This window comes from Dasypus novemcinctus, chromosome 7 (assembly GCF_030445035.2).
Source record: "Dasypus novemcinctus isolate mDasNov1 chromosome 7, mDasNov1.1.hap2, whole genome shotgun sequence".
Taxonomy (NCBI): Eukaryota; Metazoa; Chordata; class Mammalia; order Cingulata; family Dasypodidae; genus Dasypus; species Dasypus novemcinctus.
This window is the reverse complement of record NC_080679.1, coordinates 111,702,122-111,716,578: the sequence shown is the minus strand read 5'-3', so window position 1 is coordinate 111,716,578 and position 14,457 is coordinate 111,702,122. Positions and strand designations below refer to the sequence as shown.

At 39.1% G+C, this 14,457-nt stretch overlaps 1 long non-coding RNA gene and 1 other non-coding gene across 2 annotated transcripts in view; one reads left to right on the top strand and one right to left on the bottom strand.

Moving 5' to 3' along the window:
• The window catches only part of LOC139439325 (uncharacterized), a 250,684-nt gene that overhangs the window by 194,642 nt on the left and 41,585 nt on the right, over nucleotides 1-14,457 (bottom strand). The window lies entirely within an intron of this gene.
• On the top strand, nucleotides 7,786-7,893 carry LOC111760499 (U6 spliceosomal RNA). Its single transcript, XR_002794164.1, has one exon. It is a non-coding gene; the product is annotated as a U6 spliceosomal RNA (small nuclear RNA).

The window sequence follows — 14,457 nt, the reverse complement described above, 5'->3', positions numbered from 1 at the left end:
AAGCCCACTAATCCACAAATGGGTCATTTTTCCAATGCCAGCTCAGTTGGTGTCAAAGGTCATTTTTTTGGATTTGGTATGCCTTATCCTTTTGTCTTATTTCTCAGTTGGTTCAGAATTTGGATGAGAAAAAGGGGTGCTATTTAGAAAACCTCCCTGACCCCAATAGTGGAGACAAAAGAAACAATAGTGAATTCAGAAATGGATAAAATATCTTGACAAATTCTTGAGACAATAAAGATCCAGCTCATAAAGCATTTGCTTATCCTGCTGTGATAGGTTATTATTTATGAATTCCAAAAAGAGATATTGATTATGTTTGTAAACTGACCTGTTTCTCTGGGTGAGATACCCTTTGATTGTATTAGATTCAGCTGAGATATCTGATTAAATTATGTTAAGATTAGGGCTTTGATTCAACCACATCATTAGAGCAGAAGTCAGCATTAAGTCCCAGCCCCCTTGGGCTGATAAAACAGACTCTCACATAGAAGTAGACACAGAGAAGAAGAACACAGAGGAAGAGAGACAGCTCATTTGATATGGCAGAGGCCCCAAGAAGCGAAATGAGCCTAATAGTCCCTAGCTGACCTTGTGAAGAGACCAGAGCAGCTGAGTCTGGAAAAAAACAAGCCCCAGGGAGAGAGACAGGCCTGTGCCAGCCTACAGCTGAAATCAAAAGAAGCTGGGACCATAGAGCCTTAAGAGGGAGAAGGCAGGCTGAACCCTCACAGACATCACCTGCCATCTTGCTTGAACAAGTGGCAAATGACTTTGGGTAACAGAAAGTACCTTTTATGGTACCTTGAGTTGGACTCTTTAGGACCTTGTAACTGTAAGCTTCCCCCCACCCCAACTGAATACCCTTTATAAAAGCTAACAGAGTTCTGGTACTTTGCATCAGCACCCCTTTTGGCTGACTAATACACCTGCTAAGAAAATTGAATTGTATTCTATAAAAAGTCAAAGCCCATTAAAACACCTTAAATAGAATGTGACATGACCAGATTGGCATATTTGATTATTTTCTTAGGGTTAAGATACAAGAAAGGAGAGGGCACTGAAAATTGGCATTGGCCTTAGAACAAGAAGGTAACCAAATTCACTTGCTGCCTAACTTTGTCTAAGGCTGTTTCAAATGATGTTGTCATGTTTTCCAAACCAATTGCCTAATTTTAAACAGCTGGCCAGCTGGCTTAGCAAGATTTCATTAAGTCAAGCCACCAGATAAGCAAAACTTGAAGTGTGGTTGGGATCCTTATCACAGTGTATGTAATATGCTTTACAACTTTCCATTTAAGGAAAAGAATGAAGTAATGTTTGCTTCTTTGCTGACTTCTAAATGTTACATTTTCATAGTGTATCCATGCTGCATTACTGTTTAGAACTAAAACAGGAAAATATTGATAGTCACAGAGTTCCTTGAAAGTTAAAATCTGTGACTAGAGAATAGATATTTGTCATAGACAACATTAGCACAGTATTGAATTTTGATGCAGAACAGATGTATACTACATTGCTGCATTTTCTTTCTCTCTGGAAACTTAATTTTCAACAATGTCAGAGTAGGTCAAGTGCCTAATGGCACATCTAAGCCATAAACTGACACTTGGTCCCTTACCTTTCTGAGTCTTCTTCATATGTCCTATTCCTCTGAGCAGGGTGACTCCATCAGACCTAAGACAACTGATTTTTCCCCTGAGATATAGTTTCTGGTTTCTTCTGCAAAGATTTATTAAATTCCATGATTGTCCAGCACTGTACCATGCACTGAGAGGACTGTGAGAAAAAAAGAGAAAATAAGACAGCCCATAGTGTCAAGGATCTTACATGCTCCTGGGGCAGAACAGAAACAAAAAAAGAGTGATAATAGTACCCCATCCTCACTTCCTAATGCATACTCCCTTCATCATGAAATCCCCTGACATGGTACTCTCTCTGATGAGGAAAGCTGAAGAAACAGAGGGAACATGTATCCACCTAGCTAGGCAGATCAGCTGGGATAATAGCTGTCAATAATCAGGTTCCCCTACCTCCAAGTGGGGTCACTTGGGTACTAAAGTCATTCATCTGTTTTGTTGTTATTGTTTTGTTGTGCTTTGTTTCACACAGCTGCTGAGTGCCCCTTTATTTGTTGACTCCACTCATCCCCTTCTCCCCACCCACTCCTGGCAGGGTCCTCTTTTCTAAAGCATAGAACTGTTTCCAAAATCCAGCTATTACCCTCCACACTGATCTCTAGGAAACATGCTATAATAATAATGGAGCTCTTCCAATAACAGAAGACCTGTTCGAACTAGTTGAAACAAAGAAAGACTTATCTGGCCTTCTAATAGGGAAGTTCAAGCCCTGAAATTCAGGCATGGCTAGATCATGTGCTCAAGTTTTGTCAAGAATTTGGCTTACTCAGTTTACCTCTCCATATTTCCCTGGGTAGACTCACCTCATACAGTGGCAAAGATAACCACCAAGAGCTCTAGGCTTATATCATCTTCATAGCTAATAATCCTGTCTTTTCCCCCACCCAATTGTCTCCTTCTCATAGCTTCAGCAAGTGTCCCAGGGATTATTCTCAAGAGAGATGCTAGAAAGAAAAAAAATGTGTGTGTGCTCATGTGTGTACACTTTACTCAGAACTGCTTTGTTATTTTCTAAAGATTTTTTTTTTATTTTTTTTAAATATTTATTTATTATTATTATTTTTAATTACATTAAAAAAAAATATGAGGTCCCATTCAACCCCACCGCCCCCGCCCCCCACTCCCCCCACAGCAACACTCTCTCCCATCATCGTGATACATCCATTGCACCTGGTAAGTTCATCTCTGAGCATCACTCCACCCCATAGTCAATGGTCCACATCATAGCCCAGACTCTCTCACGTTCCATCCAGTGGGCCCTGGGGGGATCTACAGTGTCCGGTAATTGTCCGTGAAGCACTATCCAGGACAACTCCACGTCCCGAAAACGCCTCCACATCTCATCTCTTCCTCCCGTTCCCCACACCCAGCAGCCCCCATGGCTACCGTTCCCACACCCATTCCACATTTTCTCTGTGGACATTGGATTGGTTGTGTCCATTGCACACCTATGTCAAGTGAGGGCTTAGATTGCACATGGGTACTGGATGCACTCTTCCCGCTTCTAGTTGTAGACACTCTAGGCTCCATGTTGTGGTGGTTGACCTTCTTCAACTCCATGTTAGCTGAGTGGAGTAAGTCCAATAAGTCAAAGTGTAGGAGCTGAAGTCTGTTGAGGCTCTGGGCCTGGGTGTCATATTATCAGTCCAGAGATTCAAATCCCCTACATATATCTTAAACCCAGCACCAACTACAATTCCAATAAAGTAGCATGCAAGTCTTGTGAAAAGAGTTCCCCTCTGAGTCCATTTCCATCACGCAGAAACACCAGCTCCAAAGAAGGGTCATCTGTCATGGCAGTGAACCCCTTCTGCCATGACCATAGAACCCGTGGGTCTCTTTATCCCTCAAAAGAACCAATACCTGGGGTTGTATCTACCTTATCTGTCTCTTAGACTCTGTTCAGTTGTACATAGGGGTATTCCTTCTGACAATCTCCAGACTCTTTTTTAGAGACTCACAGCCTTATAATCTCATTTCTCCTTTCCATTTCCCCCTTACATTAGGTCAAACCGCTTCCTGAAGTCATGTTATTATATGTAGACATATATATATGTAGACATACATATATGTAGACAGGTATATTCTCCTGTTCCGCATTGAATCTTTAATTCAAGGTCATTTTCTAGTTGCTTCTTCAGCTGGTATGTGGTAGTGATCCCTCGGTGCCAGGGAGGCTCATCCCCGGGTGTCGTGTCCCACGCTGGGGGGAATGCATCACATCTACACGCTGAGTTTGGCTGTGAGAGTGGCCACATTTGAGTAACATGAAGGCTGTCAGGAGGAAACCCCAGGCTCAATGCTACTCTAGGCCTTGTTCTTATTGCAGGTGCATAGGCTCAAAAGTGTAGCCATTAGTATCAAGAGCCCACTGTTGGGCCCTCCTTCCTTCCTGGTTCTTGCCGTTGCACCTGGAGGATTGCCGCTGCTCTCCCAGGGCCCACAACAGTGACCCCCGGCCAGGAGCCCAGTACCCCCCCAGCTGTTGTTTTTAATTGTTTCCACTATGAGTATATATAGACATTACCATATACCCTGGGCATATGCCCTGTATAACTCCCTGTCAACCATATATATCCTGTCAATAACATCCCATATCAGTATTCCTCCGCTGCCATTGTTGAACCACTCTGTGATCCAAAACTTCCCGTAAAGTGAATCCCAACATAATGCCAGCTTCAGAAGAGTCTTAGATCACCAAAATTCATATATACAATATACAGTATTTCCCCAGATCCACCATAAAACCTTTTCCCTTCCACAGCAATAATCTTTTAACTTATTCATATCATATTTCCTGAAACTGATGTACAGATTCCGAAACTATAGTTTTCAAACAAGGTAACATTTGTGCCTACTATGTGGTCCATACTTTAGGTTGTACAGTTTTCTAAATTTTTTAGTTATCCTATGTTTTGTCTTATGGTTGTCATTATTAGTCTGTCGTCCCCTATATGTTTTTGGTGTAATATTAGCTGTTTTATATTCATCCTCGTGTACTCTCACATAACTCCTCTTTTGCCCCCTTATTTACCTTTGTTCCATCCATTGCACGTCCATTTTCCCCTCCCCTTAGGGCCCACAACGCCTGCCAATCTAATGCCCTGGGAGCCGTCCTTTCTCACGAGAGATACAGTTCTCTCTATTCGACGGCATTAGTCTTCCCCAGGATATGGGTCCACCCCACCCAATGGTAGAACCCACCTTGGCAAAATGAGCGGGTTTTTTATTGCTTTTTACTAAAGGGGAAAAATAGCAAAATATCAAATTACAGTGACAAGAAACTGTGTAGTTTACTACTTTTTGCAGACTTCTCTCAAATTCATGCAAACGTACATGTAATTAGACCTACTATTTCTCAGCTGCCTTTAATGACTCATTTCTCATTGTACTGCTTAGAACCATCTCTGCCCAACTCTTTTATTTAGGTTTTTGTTTTCAGGATGATGTTCACGGGTTTTCCCAATTTCTTAATTGCCAACCTTCCTCTTTAATTCATAGAGTCTATACCAGAATGGAATTATGTAGCTGCTGGTTTTAGCTCTAAAGAGAGTCAAGTGAAATTTATCTTATTAGAGAAAAACTCTAGGCTATCTATCCAGATCTAATGTCTTCTGGCTTCATGTAGGGAACACTTGACATTTTATCTTTCTTTACTCCAACATTCTTTTACAATAGGGCCAGAACTCCATCTCCATGAAACCAGATTGTAGGAAGCTAGTGTCTGGTTTTTGAGAGTCCTTCATGAGGGAGGGCAGAGTCTGGGTACTCTAAGTAAAATGATGACGATTTCATACATTCCCCTTAGCTGGCTGGCCCTGTGCCCCTGCCATTCCCTCAGTCTATAGAAAAGTGGTTAAACTGAAGGAAGAAAATACCAACACTATATCAGTGGGGAGGTACCTGAGCATGATCAAGATGAAAATAAATATAACAAAAGCAAACAAATATTTAATGCAAAGTACAAAGAAACCAATGTGGAAGAAATTAAAGCTTAAAAACAAGAAGGAACTACCTCTCAATTGTATCAAGCCACAGACAAATTTATTAAGAACACACCTTCAATTTTTAAAAAATTAGTTGATGAAACTATGGTATGAGATGAAAAGGGAGTTTGCCAACCTGAGAAAAACAATTGAGGATGAACAATTGTTCTCTGTCTGTAAAATTCTTTGACTTTTCTCTCTTCCTTCACATAAAAAAGGTTTTAGGAACTCAGGAAATGCAGTGAATCCATTGTTTGAGAAGATTAACTAGGGTATCACCGGTTGCCTGCTTTGAAGATAAGTTTCCCTCTAATTAGGAAAGATCAACTCCTCATGAAGACGCTGGTGGAAAGTTGACAGGTATGCATACACACATATACCAGTGGAAAGGAGTAAATATTTGAGACCTATATAAACAGTTAAAATCTTTGTGATCTTTTAGAAAGAAAAATAATTTGACAAGTATGTGCTCGTTATTCTCATGGGCCAATCTCCCACCTACTGCTGCCAACACCACCATTATCTGCTCTTCTCTGCCCTGCTCTGGTCCCAAGGAAGCTGACCCCTAAGACTCACCACCTTAGCTCCTGTGTTGGGCTGGATTCTTCCAGTCGTCCAGGAGATAAGAGGGTGGCAGTGGGAGGAGGAAGGGGCAGAGGTGTTTCTTTCCCTCTCTCACCTTGCTTCCACACATGTCTCTGGCAATAGATATGACCCTCCATGTCTTAGTTTTCTAGGGCTATTTTGACAAATACCACATACTAATTGGCTTAAACAACAATGATTTATTGTTTCATGGTTTTAGAGACTAGAATTCCAAAATCCAGGTCTCAACAGGACATCCTTTCTCCCTGAGTAGCATTCTGATGCTGGCTTGCCACATTCCTTGGGTTTTCTTGGCTTGCACCTCTGCCACCATCACATGGCACTGTCTCATTCTTTGACTTCTTCCAATTTCTGTATCTAGTTTCCTTTTCTAAAAATAAGAACTCCAGTCATATGGATTAAGGTCCATTTAAAGATTGGATCTTCAAAAGTCCTATTCACAAATGAGTCCACATCTTATCCAATAGCGTCTTCAAAGTCCTACATATAAACAGGTTCACACTCACAGGAATACATTAAGTTTTGAACATGTCTTTTGTGGGGGATACAATTCAAACCCCAATTCTCTATAGCTCCAGTCCAACAGGAAGGGCCGCTCATCTAGGTTAACACTGTCAGTGAACTCCAGTAACATGATTTCTTCCCCTTGTCCCTTTAGCTCTAGGCATGGTAGCAGCTTCAAGTTGTTGTTAGTTTCTGGAATCTCATTATTCCTTACTTTTTTCTCTTAACTCTCCCCACCCTCAGCAATAATCCCTTCTTTAACATCTTCTCATTTTAACCATCTAGAGTGAATTCTCTTTCCTGCCAGGATACTGACTAAGTTGCACAACAGAATTTGATTTTGGCTAAGGTGAGAAAAATAAATTCAAAAGAGTGAAGAAAAACAAAGCTCCACTGAATATGGAATTAGTCTCATAGAAAAAATGACTAGAGATAATAATAGTGAATGCAAAAAGAAAGAGCAAGAGGAAGGAAAGAAGGAAGGGTGGGAGGGAGGGAGGAAGGAAGGAAGGGAGGAAGGAAGAAGGAAAGATCTAGCTATTAAATATAAAATACAGATTACAAGGATGCAATGAAAGATACTGGATCATAAAGAAACAAAGAAAAAATTGTATTTGAAAAGTAAAACAAGAAGATTTTTCCTGAAAAGAAAAATACAAATCCTCAAACTGAAAGAACACCCTGTGTTTGAAGTATATTTGATGTGGAGCAGTCAATGGCAATTTATATTCTAGTTATGCTACTGAGCTTCAAGGTTAAAAGAAAAGTATTCAAGTATAAAGACAGAAAAAGCAAAGTCCCATCATCATCACAGGGGAGGAAATCACCTGACCTCAGACGCTTTACAATGAAGCTCAGTTCTATAAAGTTCTGAAGGAAAAAGAATCATAGTACATTATAACATTTTTACATGTTAAAAATAATTTTTTAAAACATAGAAGGTAGATAGAAGTGAGATGGAAGAAAGTACATACCTGCTAGTATACTCATTATTTATGGCAGGGAATCACTCCATTATATAACAATTGAGACCTTAAAAAACCAAAATGGTGCTTACTACAGCAGCACATAATACCAAAATTGAAACGATACAGAGAAGATTAGCATGACCCCTGCACAAGGACGACACACAACAACAAAAATGACTCCAATCTCTTAAATTTTTTTTCCTCCATCACTTCTTCCTCCTCCTCAGAGGAATATTTTAGAGAGTATCTTTTATGTAGAAGAAATATTTATTTGAAGTCACACTTCTGTCAGGGTTTTTGCTTTTGTTTGTTTCATTTATGTTTTGGTCAAATAGAATAGTTTTTACATTAGAAAATCATTTATAGTTAAATAATATTTAAAAGTATGTTTTCCTTCTCTATCCCTTAAAGAAACATGCCTGGATAAAATTCATATAACATTCTTATGTGTGGGAAGATTTAACTGATTTTTAAATCACCATCTTTGTGCTTTTCTGCAGTGTTTGAATTATTCATAACAAATATACTAAGTTTTTATAAGAAAAGATAGAATCTTTTTTTTATTTTTAAAAAGACTGGAAACAGGCCAAATTGTTAACAACTATTAACTCTTGTCAAGGGAAATGCATAGTTATCATGTTCCTTTAATTTTTAATAAAAGTTTTTTTCATGTATTTTCAAAATAAGGTACTTTACTTCATTTGAGGAGATGTAGAAAAATTAAATCATCTGAGACAGCATGTTGAAGGCTAAGGAGTATTAAAGCTTTAGATTCAGCCGAACTTGATTTACCAATCATCTATTCTTGCATAACAAATCACCCCAAACTTAGGTGACATACTATGACAACATTTTATACACATATGCCTTTGTGGGTCAGAAATGTAAGCAATGCACAGGGGAATGACTTGTTTCTGACCCATAGTGTTTGGATTTTCAGCTGAGGTGGCTTAAGTCTCTGGGGGATGGCTGGAATGGCTCAAGTGGGGCCATACATTCGCAGAGGTTCTTCTGACTCTCAGCTGGTCACCTTGATTCTGGCTTTCCAGATCACCATGAGCTCCTCATATCATGGCAGTCAAAGAGTTCTAAGAGGAAATATTCCAAAGAAGACAAGCAACAAAGTGCAAGCACTTATTTAGCCTGTGCTTGTGTCCTATTTGCTAATATATTATTGGCCAAAGCAAGTCAGTGGCCAAGCCCAGACTCAGTGTGGAAAGGGCTTCCACTACAAGCAGTTTAAATCTCAACTGTACATTTATTTACGGTCTTGACAAGAAATTTAGTTTATCTGAGTCTCAGTTTCCTCCTCTGCAAAATGAAGATAACAATACTCAATTTACTTGGGTTTAAGGATTAAATGAGACAATAAAATAGCTAACAGAGTACCTAAGAACTAGTAGGTGTCCAATAGATATTAATTTCCACTTATTACACATTTGTAAATGATATTTCTTGTTAAAAAAATTGGTTGCTCATAAACTGACATTTGAACAAGCCTCATATTTTTGTAGAGTTAAGATTAGCATTGGTTTAAATCTGCTTTTTAGTGCTTTTATTTATTTTGTGTTCCCCATAAAAATTATGTAAGTCCTTCCATGTGGTAATTATGTTACTTTATATTTCTTATGGGTATCATCTTAATTTTGTTTGCATGGGCTCCTAATTTGAAAGTACATTTTCCATTTCACTACTTGGAGGGCATATCGTTTTATCTTCAAACAACCTTATGAGGTACGTAAAGAAATCATCATCCTCACTTGGCAGTTGGGACAATCATAACCAAGAAAGGTTTAATTAACATCTCAGGTCATCCAATAGCAAAGGTAAGGCTAAGTCCCAATCACAGTCCTCTTATTTCTTGAATCTCGAGACCATAAAATCTTCATCCATATCCTCATGGGCCTCTTAGGGAATCTATATGAACATTTCAGAAATGTTGTTATTCTTATGATTGTACACTCTTTTTCTAACTTGACTCCCTGCCCAATAGTAGAAGGGAAATTCACAGTAGCTCATAGAACTTAATTCACTTTCTTAAGATACAAAGCACAAACCTGTCATGGGATTAGTTTATGTTTAGGGTTGTATTCTTGCTGTAAAAGAGCTTGTCTCTCTTCACTTGAGTGAAATAGGGCATACAAATTCACCAATGATCTGATTAGAATGTTTAAGACAGACTCCATACATCTGTTTTCTGCCTTGAGACTGTTTTCTCAAGATACAGCTTGAAAAGATCAAGGCCTATAAAAATATTGGCAGAAACTTGGGCTTTGCATGTGTGCCTCATACACAAATGCACACACACATGCACACACTGGAGGAAAGGAGTAAACATTTGATGTCTATAAACTGATATGAAATGTTAGATGTTGTATAAATCTTTAAAATGTTAGCACACAGAAGAATGCAAAATCTTGGTATCAGTTAGGGATCTTTAGTTGCAACAACAAAGGCTAGCTCTAGCAAATTTGAAAAATAGGGGAGTGGATGTAATTCAAGGGTTGAGGGCCTGCGTCCCACTTACAAAGTCCTGGGTTCAATTCCTGGTACCTCCTAAAAAAATTTTTTTTTAAATAAAAATGAATTTACTAGAAGAACATGGGGTGGCTCAGAAAATCAGCACAGCAACTGCCAAAGTGTGCTCACAAAAAATTGGAACCAGAGTAGTTCCAGCAATCCAGATGGCAGAAACCTATGGGTGGTTTTATCAGGTCACTTCTGTGGGGATGAATTGGCTCTATTTTTTCTATTTTTATATCAGGCAGGGTACTCTGATTGATAGTTAACAAGTCTGCAAATAGGAGGCAAGAAGTCATTCTCAGAAGGAAGTCATGTTATAACCAGAAGAAGGAAGAAGAGGATAATAGACTGCTTAAAATAAAATAAAAGTAATTTAAAGACCAAAATATCTTCTTTCACTTTAGGACATCTTATAGGGGGCAAGATATGCCTCAGATAAACCCCATAAATTAAACTGACTCAAGATTATCCCCATTTAATCATTACAGACACTTATTCCAGAAAGTCCCAGTACATCAAGTTAGATGTAGTTTCACATTATTTTCTTATGCTACTTACAGTTACCTGTTTTATTGTTATTAAACTTGTCGTTTAAAAACATAAGCAGTACAATATAGTTTATTCTAAACTGTACTTTCTTTCATCACATAATTACATTAGAAAGCACTAAGCCTTCTGCTACAATGAGATAATACAATTACTAGATGTTCAAAGACACATGGCAAACAATGCCTAAGAGGGGATGTTATCTTACAGTGAAACGGGCCTCCCTCTGAGGGCTCTGTTTTACTTCAGCGAATATTCTTCTGGAATTCTGACAGAGCTGTACGAATAGGAAAGCCACTAACTGACAAATGATTACATACCAAATACCCAGAGAAAAACAACACTAAGAATTCAAAATGAAATAGTGCATGCATTTTGGAATGAATTTTGAGAAGTGCATTACATGGAAATTAAAACCTTCTTTTTTCATAAACTGCCATAACTTTTTTCCTTAATTGTTATGAGGCATCTCAGTAGATTTAAGTATTTCAGAGCTATAAATCATTTAAATGAGAAAATGAAGGTCTGGGTGGTTATTGGTATGTGAGGTGTCGCCCCTGTATTCATTCAGGGAATGGGGTAAAGAGTTCTGATTCTCTTGGTTCTATAGTAAACAGGACACCATTTTTCACAAGGGTGAGTAAGGACTCTGTGCAGCATGAACTCATAGAATGTTACAACTTAGAAGATTTAGAAGTAGAAAGACTTGAGATATCATCCAGTCCAGGCCCATCATACAACAATTTCTCCTGTCATTAGAGTGGTTTATATGCCTTTCCACAGTTAGCAGTACTCCAAGTCATACACACTCTAATTCATTCTTGTATGACCCACAATAGAAAGGAAAATTTTACCAGAAAGCTATGAAAGGTTTTAAGCTGTTTTATCTCACAAGGATGTAGGGCAAAATCATGATGAAAATATAAGCCAGTCCACCATCTTTTTAGTATCTTTAAAAAGCTCAAAAACTGCAATTTGGTTGAGAACTAAGAGGTTACCCCTTCATTTATACATTCCCTGTTCTGTTCTAAAGTAAAATTTATGGAGGCTTTAGAAGTCTACTAGCAAAACTTTATTTCCCAGAGAGGAATCCCATCTGTGCCATCTAAAACTGATTATTCTTCATTGACAAAATACACTTGTTTCTAAGCACTTTTCCCATGATAAAGCTAATTATTAGAAAAGTCCCCCTTATATGGGCTCACATCTTCTCTCCAATAAGGTATGCTTTGTTCAACTTAATATAGCTTAATAACTTTCAAGACATTATTCAAGATTATAATCTGTCCATAACTTCCTGCATCAAAGACATTGTCTGATGGAATCACTCCAGTCTGTGTCGTGAATAAATACCTCTTCTGATGCCCAAACATCAGACTCATCTACTGTGGAAATTTATGGACTTCACTCCAGGAATTTTATAGGAGACAGCACTAGAGAACCTACATTTTGAATGAGCATCTTCTGATTCTTACATATACTTAAACCTGAAAACCAGTGTCTAAAGGACAGAGATAAAGGGCTGATGTGCATGCAAACACCTTAAAACTGGCTTTCAGCAGATCTCATTTCACAAGGAAAAAAAACACAGTTATCTCAAGTTCTAAATTCCCATAAAGCACTATACCTTATTGGCATAGGTATAGAAATCCAGTGCATGTTAAGTACTTACTCAATCTGTTGGGGCTGATTGTCCAAGAGATTGTACTTGACATGGATAAAGTACCCCAAAACAATAAGAGACTAGTATCAGACTGTGGATGGGCCAGAGGTGGTGGTGGTAGAGGAAGTCTTGCCGGATAGTGGTTCTCATCTCACTCCATGAATATGAACAACACCCAATAAGTGAAATTTGGGTAAGCTTATTTTAAAATGAACTTTGGAATCTTAAGAGGCTTTTATGAAATTTTGGCAACTGGAGCCCACAATTTTAGTTGAAACAATGATCTGAGCTTTACAATAATATTCCAGTACCCACATTGATAAGAACATCAGAAGACTGAGTTCCAGACTAGAGTATAGAATGTATCCAAAGACTTAATCATTGGACCACTCTTCTTTTCTCTTTCAATGCTTGGTATTTTCATGGCTTTAAATATCATCTATACTCTGATGACTCCTAAATTCTCTATTCCAGTTCTCTTAACTAAACTCTAGACTGAAATTCAATTCCGTTTGACATCATTACTTGCATATCAAACAGACACCTCAAACTAAGCTTTCCTAACACTGAACTGTTTCTTCTCCAAATCTGCACCTATTGTAGCCTTTGCCATCTTAGTTAGCTGCAACTCTGCCTTTTCAATTGCTCAGGCTAAAAGCTTTGGTGTCATCTTTAATTTCTCTCTTTGGTTCTCACCCCAAATCCAATCTTTCAGCAAATCCTTTTAGCTCCACCTTGAAAATACATCCAGAATCTCAACTCTTCTTATCACCTCTACCACCTCCATCTGGTCTGAGCCACCATCTTCCTTGCTTGGATGATTGAAACCATTTTCTAACTGGTTTCTACCTGGTCCTCATGCTTCTCTATTCTCAGCATTTTAAAAATCAGAATAATCCACTTAAAACTAAGTCCAATCATGTTCACTCTACTACTCAAAATGCTCCAGTGTCCCCTTATCTCACTCATTCAGAATAAAAACCAAAGCCCTTACCATGGCTGAGAAGATTCTATACATTTCTAGTTCTCATACAACCTCATAGCCTATGATTTGAAACCTTGCTCATTATGCCCTTGCCCTGGCCCTGGCTTCCCAAAGAGGCCATCACACTCCTGGCTTGAGGCCTTTGCATAGGCTTTCCCCAGATTATTATTTTTCATCACCTCATCTCTTGTTGTGGGTTGAATTGTGTTCTCCCAAAATACATGTTCCAGCTCCCCCTTCTCCCCCTAGTTCTGTGAATATGATCTTACTTCATAATAGGGTCTTTAAAGATAGTATTAATGGGAAGCGGACTTGGCCCAGTGGTTAGGGCATCCGTCTACCACATGGGAGGTCCGTGGTTCAAACCCCGGGCCTCCTTGACCCGTGTGGAGCTGGCCCATGCGCACTGCTGATGTGTGCGAGGAGTGCCCTGCCACACAGGGGTGACCCCCGCATAGGGGAGCCCCATGCACAAGGAGTGCACCCCGTAAGGAGAGCCGCCCAGCATGAAAGAAAGTGCAGCCTGCCCAAGAATGGCACCGCACACACAGAGAGCTGACACAACAAGATGACGCAACGAAAAGAAACACAGATTCTTGTGCCGCTGACAACAACAGAAGTGGACAAAGAAGAACACGCATCAACTATACACAGAGAACAGACAACTGGGGGGGGCGGGGGGGCGTGGGTGTGTGTGAAGGGGATAGAAATAAATAAATCTTTTTTAAAAAATAAAATATAGTATTATTTAATAAAAGGCCAAACTGAATCAGAATGGGCTCTAATCTAGTGTGACTGATGTCATTATAAGAACAGGAAAATTTGGACATAGATGGACAGAGTGGAGAACACCGTTGAGAACTGGGGCAGAGAATACCGTGGATACCTAGCAGGCCACAGCCAGAAGCAAGGAGCAAGTCATGGAACAGACTCTTGCCTACAGACTTCAATGAAAGCATGACCCTGCAGATACCTTGATTTCAGCCTAGCAGCCTTCATAACTGTGAGAATATCAATTTCTGTTGTTTTCAGCCAT